This window comes from Lepeophtheirus salmonis, chromosome 5 (assembly GCF_016086655.4).
Source record: "Lepeophtheirus salmonis chromosome 5, UVic_Lsal_1.4, whole genome shotgun sequence".
In the NCBI taxonomy this organism is placed as follows: domain Eukaryota; kingdom Metazoa; phylum Arthropoda; class Copepoda; order Siphonostomatoida; family Caligidae; genus Lepeophtheirus; species Lepeophtheirus salmonis.
Window position 1 is genome coordinate 30921804 of NC_052135.2, and position 13850 is coordinate 30935653.

A 13850-nucleotide genomic window follows, 5' to 3' on the forward strand; every position below is an offset into this window, starting at 1 on the left:
TTTTTAGTTAAAAAAAAGGAAAATACTTAGCTCTAGGAAGCAAGCAAACAGGGCAGATTAGCTATGTGTACATGACGAAGAAAAAAAATGTAGAATAACGCCTTCAATTTTGTGCTAAATGCAAAATAGGAAAGAGAAGGAAAAAAAATTGCCAAGTTATGAAACAGGTTTATGTTAATGATTCTTACAAATACATACATATCTTCGGCACACACAAGGTAGGTAAATACTCTGTAAATGTCTGGGACTAGAAACGAGGTTATTAAAACACGTTGTTATGATTATATAGCATTTATATTATTATAGGTACAGGCATGAGTCGTCTCCACTTAATAGACGAAATAGGTATACAGGGTGGGGATTTTAAATCCAGAAAGTGTAAGGACAATGTATGGTACAATTATTTTCCCAAAATTAAATTCAGGTATACAAAAATATTTTACTCTCCACAGTAGTATTGTGGCGATCCTTATTTATGACTGAAGACCACTCCAGTTCAACTCTACAACTTATAAAGTTCGGCCCTTTTTGGTCTTAGAACGACCTATCAGACTCCTTAAAAGTATTTGTAACATAGTAAAAAGTTTATTACGGTAGCATCGTACACTAAATAACCTCATTTGGAGGGATTCAGCCCGTAAGCACTCAATAATGGCCGTATGGCGTTCGCATTTGGAAGTACATCTCAAAGTTTATGTATGTCTTAATCTACAGTTTTTGGGCTAAATCTGATGAGCCAGTTTTATACACATAGATTTCAGGGTTACCAGGATGTCGAGATTTAAACTGGCTCTGGATATATGATCGCCAGCACCCTGTATATACAATGTGGCAATAAATATCGTAAAAACTTCAGATTTTAATCGGTTTTTTAATACTCTCCATAAAATCTATCTATCTGTATATTTATTCGAATTTCTTTTCTTCAGAAATGGAATCTAGTTTTCTTTCCTTCTTTCTTAGTAGTGAGTGAATCAATCCACAAGAAGGAGAAAAATAGTGAGTTTAACCTTCTAACCACTCAAGTGTACAGTGTACGTACTACAATATTACATACTTAATATACCTACCTTCAAATCTATGCATTTTTTGTACTTCTATGGAAATAGCGAGTATATTTTTATTGAAAAAAATAAAAAATACATGACTTTGCAGAATTTTCTATCTTTGTTATATAAGTATATTCTAAGACAGACAGTAAATGAAGAAATATCAGCTCTTTGTTTTTATCATATCAATTGATTTTATTGTACAGGCTCCAGGGTTAGGCAGCAAAATGAGGACTGTTAATTTTCTCATTAATATCGGATGGGTTAGTGATAATTTTTGGGATTCTGGTTCAGTCATCGTTTGTGCATAAACAGACTATAATAAACATCTCGTCATCATGAGTGAGCCAAAAGCCAACGGAACATATCTCAGATTTCCTAGCTTAGGTAGTAATGGTTATGGACAAAAGTACTCCAGGATCCTGGTTTTCAAGGTAACCAAGATAAAGAAAGATGAAGTATAGCTCTCCGAGAAAGCAGGAGGGCAAAATTTAAACAGGGATCCAACGTTCCTGCCCAGTTTGAAAAAGAAGATCCAGGAGGACACAACCTAATAGATAAATCGGCTCACCAACGACTTCTCTGTGGCTACTAGAGCCATCAGTAGAGCCGTGAAGGCCAACTTTCGATTGTCTTTATACACGAGGACCCTAGGCCACTTTCTGACAAATGTCATGAAGACTAGGAGGCTCGAGAATCCATGCTTTGTTTTCCAGTGCTGGAGTTCGCTCTGAAAATCTTAGACCGGTCTGCGACTATTTTCAGTGGACACAATTAGTTCCGTCATTTTGAAGAAGTTCGTTCTGGTTCGATCTCAAAACAAAACTCAGTCTAAATTGGTCCTTTAAAAAAATCTGGTCTGGATCATGCTCATTTCAAATTTGCTCTATACCAATTCTATAAATGAAGTGTTCATTACGTTAGCAGTGTTTCAAAATGGTGGGTATTTACTTATAAGAGCGTCATATCAAGTTGAATTACTTGAAAGAGTCATAGATAGTACAACTCATATACAGAATACATAGGTGTATAAAATATGTCTTAAAAAGCGGGATCTTGGTTTTCTAATCGGTAATCTGAATAGATGATTTAATTTTTGAAGAATGAGTTCGTGTAAGTATAAAATAATAACATGGGCGTGCGCTCACGAAAGATGGAGATTAACAATGAGAGAGTTATCCTGGGGAGTTATAAGGTGTAAATCCTTGTTGGACGGAGTAGAATTGAGAATGGACATCAGATTAATTCCAGCCTATTTGTCCCTGCTTTACATGGAGTGGGGGATTTTTTTAAATTTCATTTATTCCATAGCTGTGTGCAGCTGATATAATAAAGCTTGATGCCAGCTAAACTACTCTCCTCCAAAACATTCTTCAAATTGCCAGGGTGAGCACGTACATTTTGGGTTTCTTTTATTTTTGCAACTATCCGTAAATATATCATGCATAATTGACGATTACATACACAAACTAAATTTCACCCTGAACTAAAAATCTCTAACTCAGCACAACTCAGTTCGAAAACATATTTTGTCTCGAATCCAACACAACGTAGCAGTATGTGTACTTCCATTTCAGTATCCGTCGCTTTAATTAACGAAGGGTAATAACCTAAGTGTAAGTCATTGATGGAATCGGACTAGAATTGAGGATTTACGTCGGAGTAATTCTAACCTATATGCCTTTGCTCGTGTGCATTGATTTGAGCAACATCAATTTCAGCGAATGTCATCTTAGCAACATTCAATTTGGCAAGTATTTATTTGGGCGAGCTCCTTTTCGGCATCGTTCATTTCAGTGACATTTTAATATGGTAAACCAAGAGTATCTATAGACTATAGGGACTATCTATAGTTTATTTTGTCCTTTAATAATCATGAATATTTCGTCATTCAATATAGATAATAGAGTGATAAAGGAGAATCCAAAAAGAGCCTTTCCTTGAAGCCTATTAAAAAAAGAACAAAATATATATAGTTTTGAGCAAAGTCAAAAAGGACTCATGAATCAAGAGTTTACTATCATGACATTTGACAAAGAGAATGATTGTAGAACGCAAATCCTTTTTTAAAGATCCTACTCTACATGTACCTATCAATCCAAGTGTTTTGTAAATTCATCCCACTCAATAAATTTTGTAAATTCATCCCTCCACAGAAGCTTCTAGAATTGAGACGAGCCTCAGTTACTCCTGCTAGATTTCTTACATTTGATTTTTAACGTAACTAAGATAACACTCCCTGAAATTAAGGTTGCTCAAATGAACGGAGACAGTACTTACTATATATATATAGGATTAATGTTTATTTCCCTTCTCTCACGGCTGCTTGCAGCTGGTCAAATAAAAACCATGACAGCCCAGTCTGCTTGCCTTCCAATTATTCTTCAATTTGTCAGCACGTTACTTTTTGGTTTCTTTTATTTTTACATACTGGTAGGGCATATTTTATTCATTAGTGCTCAAAATCAGGAGTAGCGAGAAAATTGAAAAAAAAATCGGTCCATGGGTTAAAACAAAATATCGGTCCAAATTGATCAAGGAAAAATGTAATTAAGACTGAACTAGAGTAAACAATTGGTCTTGGATCGAGTCTTCACACTTATATGTACATAAATTATATTAATAACCATCATAAAATGAAATCATTCTTGAATTCACGACTTTATTGATAGCATAATAATATGCTTATTTCTTATCCAGGTAAGGAGAGATTTGCAATTTATGTACATCTTAATTAAGAACGTCTAAAATGGAATCCAATGAATAAAGAGTCCGCCCTCAGAGAGAGAGAGAGAAAAATGTGTCCTTTTCCACTCTGGCTTTGAAAAACCATAAAACAACATATTTAGCTGATAGACAAATATAAAAAAAAAAGATAATACATTCTACACCACACTTTACTTTGAGGTTAGTGTATTCCTTTAACCTAAATAATATGTACATTCAAATAATGTTTACAGCATTGTTTTGAAGAACATAAAAACAAAGTATATTTGTATTATTCAATTTGTAAGGATTTCATTGGAATTCATTGAGTCTGTTTGTGCATCTCTGGCGCTGGCTTGACTTATTCGGATTGCTGTTGCTCTTGTATGTTGTAATAAGGCTGGAAGAGGAAATCCGCGCCATCTCTCGTATTTAAAATAAACAAGGTCATTGTAGGTCATCTGTCTTGAGGCTTACTCAATATTATTGTTCCCAGCCTCAATGCAGCATCTTAAGCGGGAAAAAGCATTAATGATGAGCACCTGCGTATGAATGCAAAGTGTGCCTTGGTGACAGCCACTAGACTTGCACTAGTTCTGTTGGGACGTTTATTAGTGCGCGCCTTTAGGTAGCTCAAGACAAAATAATTAATTGGATTAAGATCGGGCAGCTAGGGAGCCACCGGTCCTTAATCACAACGTCGTAGCAGTTCTCCACAAGCCAGGCAAGGTACTTGCAGGACACATGGTAAGGTATGGGGATCCCTGGCCACCTGGGTGATGTAGTGGATCAAAGTCTGTTCCATTAATTGCAAGTAGTGTTGGGGATTAGTCAATGATGGTGCGTACCTTATGGATGAACTCTGCGTCCCTGACCTTCCTGGAGTCCTCATGTAACCTCTGCGACCTAGAAATGGTCTTCTGCGAGTTCTTCGAATCCTCCAGTTTCTTCTGATTATTCTTATTATACCAATATTATGCAGGATTAAAAAAAATATAAATATGAAGAAGACATTTGGTTCCAGGGGGATCCAAATAGGGCGCTAATTTCATCTTCGAGCCCTGCATATTATTAATATTAGATATAGTTCAGTAGTTATCATGGACATTTTATGTTGAAATTTGGAAAGGAAAAGAAGAATTGAGGTCTCTGTTTCTTCTTCTTATCGTTCTTCTCTTTCCCCTCTTTCTCTCTTCCCTAACAGATTAAGGGTTTTTATTATTATTTTTAGTAAAATAAGAATTTTGCATTTTTGTATTTATTTCTATTTTCTGCACACTCACGCATTCCTAATAGGCGTGCAAAACACATAAATGGAGTCATTGGCTTGCCTTTGCAAGAATATAAAAAATTTCCTTAAAAATTCAAGCAAGAAGACTATTGCAAAAAAACAAAAAGAGTGTAGCAAAATGTGTACATATATATATATATAAATATTTATTTTTTCTCTTCTTTTTGCAACTAGCTTCCTTATATAATCACATATATCAAATGATATTCTTTTCTTTGCAAAATAAAAAGTATAATTTCTACGCACTCCAATTTTGCAAAAGAAAAAAGAGAGAGAAATAGAAGGAGTGAACATGCTTAGACATGATCAAAGCTCAAATCTTATTAATTTATGACTGCTATATTTATTGGAGGAAGGGGAAGGAGAATAATGGGTCATGAGTCTGCGGTTTTCCCTTAGAATTTCGGGGAAATGAAAAAAAACTCCATTGTCATCATGATAATCGCAAAATGAAGGAGTCTGTGTTGCCGTTTGTTGTTCCAAATTACATTATATATATAGATATATGTACAATAAGTGCAGTCCTGCGTGAAGGAGCGTGTGGACCATATCACATATTCTATGTAAAACCCCAGCAATATAAAATCATTTTAAGGTCATACAGTATGTTCAGGAGGGAAAGTGGATGAATGAATACTAGTATGTTATTAAAGTGAGCAAGTACTGGTTAACGAATAAGTCTTGTAACCCCTATTTAAAGGTATTTTTGAGAGATGTAAAGAGTTTCAATTGTAAAGTTGGGTACATTATTGAAAAGCTGTATTTGTTATATTCTAAGGCAAAATTGTAAATACGGATGTATCACTTCTGAAAAAAGATGGAGACAGAAAGGTACTAGATTTCAACTCTGATGTTCACGCCGCCCATGAGACTTTTGACACCGTTAATCAGCTCAGGATAAACTCCCACATAATATTTACCGCGTTTATAAGTACATGGAAGAGGATATGATCTCAATTGATCGTCCTTGAAGTGGTAGACCAGTCAAGCTAATCTCCAATGCTATCAAACACTATTTTGTTCATATCCATGACCTAGATGGCCTCAAAAGAAGTCACTAGATCGGTATACCGTGTCAAGGGTGGTCAAGGCTTATGTGGCGAAGTCAAAGAGGTTTGAGAAGAGGTCATTTTTGACCCGAAAGCATCAACAATTCCGTATAAAGCGTTGTAAGAGTCTTCTTAATTACTTCAAATATATTTATTGCTATCTAAGAGCCCAGGCTTCAAGCCACTAAACTACAACAAATTCTGGCAAGTGGAGTTTAAAGCCCGCCGAGTCTGCCGCAGCAATTACTGATCTCAAGGGATACATGAATAAGGAGTGGAAGAGTAGCAGTTACATCTCTCATGTGTGAATGGCCTTCCGGCCCACTTATCTCAACTCCCCTACTGTGGCACCCAGAATACAAAACGACTCTGCCACAGCAACATTGCCGACCTCAATTATTCCGTTAATAAGTAATGGCAGCTACATTGCAAATGTAGACACTGCCTTCCAGGCCCACGTGAAGGCTTCCATTGCTACCAATGGTGGTCAAAGTCTCAAATAATATTGCTGCATATATATATATTAAATAAGCCCCTCTTTGATGTATTATCATGTGCGAGTTCTTCAGATTAAAAAGCATTAACCATTCCGTATAAAGCGTTGTAGTATACTTCTTGCCATGTTAGATCCCAGACGTTGGTCCACTGGACTACAACAACTGGTGGGAAGGGGTGTACAAAGCGATTCCACTACAACAACATTGTCGATCTCAAGTCCTCCATAAATAAGGAGTGGAAGAAGATGAGCCTCAACTACATCCCACATGTTTGTGGGGGATTCTGACTCAGCTTACCTCAACCCACTGGACTACACCATCTTGTGGTAAGTAGAGTCCAAAGCGAGTCTGCTACAGTAGCATCTTCGCATTCATGTCCTCCATGAATAAGGAGTGGGAAAAGATGAGCTGCAGCCACATAGCACATAGCATCTGGTGGTAAGTCGAGTATGCACTGCCTTCCAGCTGGCATTGCCTCCCCTGGTGGTCAAATTTACAGATAATTTTCCTCAATATATATTGGATAAATCTTTCTTTGATATCTTATAATGTGCTAATTCATTTGGCTTCTTTCAGATTCCCATGGTCCAATATTATTAATTTCATGGAGTTTGTAAATATTTGCAATCTGTAAAATGGCAAAATGAAAGGAATGACGGCTGTAATATAATGTATGTGTAATGGGTGTAGTAATATATAGGTCGGGTGGAATGGGAGGGAAAGAGCAACAATAGAAAAAACAACAACTTGGGCTTTCCTTGAAAATAAGCACATCATGTACAACAAGCATGTAGAAAACACTTTAATTTAATCCCAGATGTATTCCTTGCACGCAAAATTCATATTAAGTAGTAGTAAAAATTGATGTGCAGTATAAAGAGGCCCTTTTTGAGCAGCATTGTATTTGGGTTGTTAAAAGATGTGTCCCATTTTCTGGCCCCCTCCCTCCCACCACCTCTCTTCTTCCTAGTTAGTAAATCGATTTCTCTGAAAAATAAAGAGAAAGGCTTTGGAGCATTTATAGTTGGCGTATATAATGTAATTAATTAGTGTATTTATTTTTCCCCCTCTTTATTTTCAGAACTCCACTTGTATTTATTAATTTTGCTGCCACTGCTACTGCGAATATGAGTGAGTTGCAGGATTTGCTTTCTATTTATCCCCCCCCCCCTCTCTCTCTCTTTCAGTAATAGAAAGTCATATGAAAGAAAGTATTTCTTTCTTCCCTCAAGGTGGAAAATTGGTTTCTTTTGCCTATTCAGCTTTGTAAAAAGCCTTTTCTGCTCAGTGAAAGAAGCAATAGTGCACATTCAGTTTCTACGTCATTCATTCAGAGAAACTGCGTAGTTTTTTTGCTTTTCCTTTTTTTTTTTTTTTTTTTTTTTTTTTTGCAGAAACGATCCCTATAACTACAACAATCCTTCTTATAATAAACTTATATGTTGTGTACAAGTTGCAACCAAAAAATGAAATGAATCATCCTAAATGAAGGATGTACAGTGTTTGGTAAGCATTATTTAGGACGTAAGACTGCATTCCAGTTCAGTTTAGTCCTACATATCAGTCAGAAGGACCGATGGTATTAAGGACTGGTCCTAAGACTGAACTGGACCTAATAAATAAGGACTGACACAACACTTAATTGAATGTTCCATTGATGGACGATATATTAGGGGTATCATATAGAGTTGTATACAACTGGTAATGTCTGTACAAGTTGTAAATAGTATAAGTTGCAGTCAGAAAATAAGATGAATCATTTTAAATGAAGGATTTGCAGTGGTTGGTATGAGTGCTGTGTTGATCCTTATTTAGGACGTCAGACTCCATCCCCCTTTAGGTCAGTCTCGGTCTAGTTCTGTTCAATCCCGTATATCAGTTCAAAGGACCCATGGTCTGAAGGACTGGTCCTAAGACTAGACTGGACCGAATAAATAAGGACTGACACAACACTAAATTGGATGCTCTATGGATGGACAATACATTAGGGGTGTAATTTAGAGTTGTGTACAAGTTGAGATATCAAAACAAGTTGTAATTTGTATAAGCAAACTGTACAAGTGGCAATTTGCATTACTCCATTAAAACATTGGTAATTCTAATTACCAACTAACTATTAACTGATTCTATCATTTTATTTTGATCTATTATAATATATTACTTTGTTATTATGTAATTATGAGTAGTATAACTGTGACATTAAAATTTTATAATGTGTTACATAATACTTATATTTTAGTAATTTTTTTTATTAAAAGAGGCAAAAATTACACCAACAACATGTCGAGCATTCATGGAATATTCCATCATTGCATTATTCTCATTTCAAATAAAATTTATAATGATTCATCTCATTTTTTGGGTACAACTTGTACAATTTGTCTATACAACTTGTACTCAAAATGTATATACCCTATTTGAATGTACCTAAAATATACAACCAAAGGGTACTCTTCTATACATAAAGTGAAAAGTGATTGAACTACTGTCCTTGGTTCATTCTCTACAATATATTTAGTTGGCTAAATCACGAGTCGTTGGTAGTATATTTGCATTGCTACCTGATTGGTTCCTCTGGTTTTTGTTTTTTTTGTTTTTTGCAAGATGGGATAAACTGGTTTTCTTCTACTTTTTAAGGGTTACTTAATAATAATAGGCTCTCTGAACCAAATAAGAATTTCCTAGGATATCATTCCTTGTTTCTCATTCCTTAAATTGTTAATTCTTTTCAGGGTTAAGGCGGTGGTAATGGCATTTAATGAATAAAATGATAAATACGCATCCTTGTTTTCTGTACGTATTCATAGAATAATACCAAATATATTGGGCTTGAACTTAATGTACAATTTCTACATCCATATAATATAAATATAAATGAACTAACCGCAATATGGCATTTTCTCATCGCAGTGTTTATGTTGTTCCACTGCGATGAGAAAATTTTCACAAATAATACAGGGTGAGCAAGGTGTCTATGCCTAAAAAGATTTTTTTTTTTCAAACGCAATTTTCTCTCCAACCAGGTATCAGATTAAAAAATAAAACCAGATTCTGAAATTATTTTATTTAATAAAATTACTTCTACAGCCTCTATACGAGGCCGAAAGCGTGAAAAAGCCTTCGTTACTTATCCCTTTGTAAATTCTGGAATTCCTTCTTGATCCGGCTGTTAAGCTCATCTTTGGTGTTGAAGGGGTTTGGTAGGTTTGTCGTTCGATTGTGCCCCACACACAAAAAAAAAAACATCGCCAAAATGGTTCTAAATAATTTTTTTTCCCCCGAGGTGTGGCAGGAAGCCAAGTCCTTCTCCCACATTTAAGGCCTCCAATTGGTAACAATATCGATCTAGGGCTTCACTTTAGTCTCTAGTACGTCCAAATAGCCATCAGTGTTGACACATGAGGAGGCATGACGTGGCCTTAGGAGCTAACCACTCCAAACACCATGAAATGGGCTGGGAACTTCATCTGCGCCACGGCAGAGACATCCTTGGGTCTCATCCCACTGATGATTATGAAAGAAAAGTAAAACTTTTCTGATTTATAAACTGGTTTTATTGACTTTTGTTGCCACACTATGTGCATTGAACATATTTAGTTCATGATGTAGATTCAAACTTTGAATGAAGTCTAAGGAGCATCTTCCTCCTTCTGGAAAAAAAACTCTTCGGTGTTAATTTCGCTTGATAACATTTTGTTCCGTCTTCGTTACATTTAGTCTTGTGGCTATTTATTTAGGAAAAGAAAAAAAATGTACCTTCTGAGTCTTGGAGAAGGAAACCTCTTCTCATTTATTTTACGAATGTTCGGAAGTAAGCCACTTGGTAAACATGACTAAGAGGCTCTTGAAGGCTTCGCTTTAAACATCGATCTTCAAGACTGATTGCCTGTTGGTTTCATTCCCTTCCTATAAAAACATCAACAATATTGAACAAATCATTAACAAGTCTTACTTTACCTCTACTTCGTACGTTCAAATGAGTCCAGGATTCATACAGGCATCGATAAGTTATTGGGAAAGTACTTAATCTTTGGAAAAGTTTGGGGGAAATGGAACCTTCGTTTTGTGTACAGATATAACTCAACTATCAACCTGCTGCATAGTCATCACTCCTACATAGAGTCGAAGGTTTAGGTTAGTTTATATGCATTATCTAGAACTAATCAACTTCTCATTTATATTATTTTGTTTTTTAAAGAAACAATATTGGGGCGTGTATTTTTAAGAATCTTGTTCGTTATGTTCAAAAGTATGCCATTTTAAAGCTTTGAAATACATAATTAAATAAAAACTGTTTTGGAAAGATGAAACATTCTAAAAAATATTCAGATAATTGTCATGCAATATACATGTTATAGCTTATGAAATTAACACTGTCCAACTTATTTTAAGTAAAGTTTAAAGCAAGACCTAGATACGAAAATAGACAACCTTTGATTCAAAAGAATCTATAATTAAATCAAAGAAAATAGAATCTCCTTCATTCTAGAAATCAGAGAGATAGCGACTATATACAACTTCTTATACATATGTCAAACTTAAAGCAAGACCTAGGTGTGTAGATAGACAATCTTTTATTCATTTAAAAAAATCTATAATTAAGTCAAAGAAACATCATCTCCTTGATTCTGAAAAATCAGAAAGATAGATTTTGTGTATTACAGACTATACGTAACCACTAAATGAAGGCCTAGATAGATAGACAACCTTCGATTCATAAGAGCCTATATAGAAGTAAAGGAACCATTATCCTTTTTCATTTTGGAAGTTAGAGAGATAGCCACCATGTACAACTTCTACAGTAATCTGTACATCAAGGCCTGAATGTCCCTAATAGGAGAGGGGGGGAGGGACTCCCTCCTCCCACTTCTTTGGAAACAATATCATACTTTTCATTTTCTTCTTTCAAAAAAATTCATTTCCCGTCTCTTTTTTATTTTTCACTATGTTTTTTATTCTAGACATTATTTTCAGACAATTTTTTTAATATCTAGACTATATAAACTCTAGACACGTCTATATATATATACGGACGTACACACACCAATTCTATGTATGTCTAACGTAAAAAAATATGTACATATACGACGATTCCAATTTTCAGACAGTAAATAATAACAATAAAAAGAGAAAGAGTCTAACCAAGAATATGTGTCTTAATGATGTAGGGAGATACTCCCTATACAATATAATGTGTACATAATATGTTCCTCATTTAAATTTAATCATTTATGCCTTGCTGTGCAAAACATAATAAGAGAAAAAAAAATGATGTATATGTACATATAAAACCAGGAGAATTGCAAAAATAGCAAACTTATAGCTATATGAAATAACCTGTTTAGAAGAGAATGTGATTCGGCATGTACATCGTACATGTGTATAGAATCATCGTACAAGCTCAGTTTGTAAAAAAAGCCTAATGCATTTAAATACAGAAAAAAAGATGGGAAATGAGTCAGGCCTTTTTTACTATACTGCTATTCAAATAGCATCAAACAAGCGTAGGTACGGTTAAATACAAATGCCACTTTTGATGTACAAGGATATGCACAAGGGCGCCCTCTATCCAATATAAACCTGAGAGGATGTCACAATTTTAAAGCACAATTGGACATCGAACTTTATAATAAGCTATGATTTTTCCCATTTCAAAATGGTTTCATTCATCTTTTAAAAAATCCTATATTGCCACGATATTAGTACACTGTATCAGCACATGCTGAACGTTCAACAGTCCCTTTGTGTGATATGCTCAAATAACCAGAAGGACTCTCACTATTCAATCAAAACCTGAGAGGATATCACATTTTATGCACTAAAAGGAAGTTGAATTTTTGTCCAACAATTCAAAACACTACATGGCATCACTTGCTTGTGATAAATACTTTAATTTGAGCTGTGATTTTTCACATTTCATCATGGTTTAAGCCATTCTTAATAATCTTATGGACGTTCAACGGTCCCTACAATACATATTCGCAACAAATACAATTAAGGAATTTTCATATGAGCAGCTAAACAGTTTTTCCTTTCATGAGGGACTGCTTAACGTCCGGCACAACCTGTCTCAAGATGCATGGAGCTAGTATCCCTTGGCAGCTATTGTTACTACTCCCTGCTTCGTCTAAAACATAAACTTGTGTTGAATGGCCGGGAGGGCACAGTATTATTATATTCTTGTTAAGTGAGCATTAAGTCCTTTATGATTTTATATATTAGATATTTAATTAGGAGTTATTATGGCCAGCAGTTGAAGGGCACTAGCATCGCGGAAACCCCTAATAGGATTTGAAAAGATAATGAAATGGTAAAAATCAAAGTTAAAGAAAAGTAGTTAATGGCAAATGATGCCACGGAGTATTTTGAATTGTTTGACAGAAGTTCAACATCCTATTAGGGCTTAAAATTTCAGATCCCATCAGATTTTGAATAGATAAAAGGCATCCTAGTGGATACTACTGTACATCAAACAGTCCCTACAGGGATTGTTTAACATCCGTCACGTCTTGCCAGCTGATGCAAGGCACTCGTATCGTTACAAAACTCAATAGAATTTTAAAGGATGACTGAAAATATTACGAAATGTGCAAAATTACAGCTTAAAAAAGTTGTTATCAGAAGAAAACGATGCAACGGAGAATTTTGAATTGTTGGACAGAAATTCGACATCCTCTTAGGGTTTAAAATGTGAGATCCTCCCAGTTTTGACTGGATAGAGGGTGCCCTAGTGGCTATTATTGTACATCAAACAGTCCTACGATGGACGGGTGCTCTATGTATTCGTGTATGATCTCGTCGTATGATAAATGACAATATATTATACATATTAGTAATAAAATCAGCAGAAGTGAAGCTCTCTTTTTTCACTCCTAGCGTGTGCGTATTCATATAACTATAAGTAACATAAAGCACTAAAAAAAGATATCGACTTGTGAAAAAAAATGTATGCTTCTTTTTTACATACATACAAAATGTCTGTATGATGTCTGCTTAATAAGCCATTTTTCTTCTCTCTTTTTTTTTTTCCTTTTCTTCGACTAGACTTGACTGAAAAATATGTTGTGTGTATCTACAGCATTTAAGCACTGAGCAGCAGCATGAAATAAAAAGAAGGTCGGTCGGTCCTTCGTTCGTTCGTTCGTTCCTTCGGTATCCGATAGAAAAGTAATACAAAAGGCTATGAAATGTGATGAAGTTTTTTTAGGAAATAATTGAGCGTTTCCACGTGACGTCAGCATTTGTGATGTCCACCATT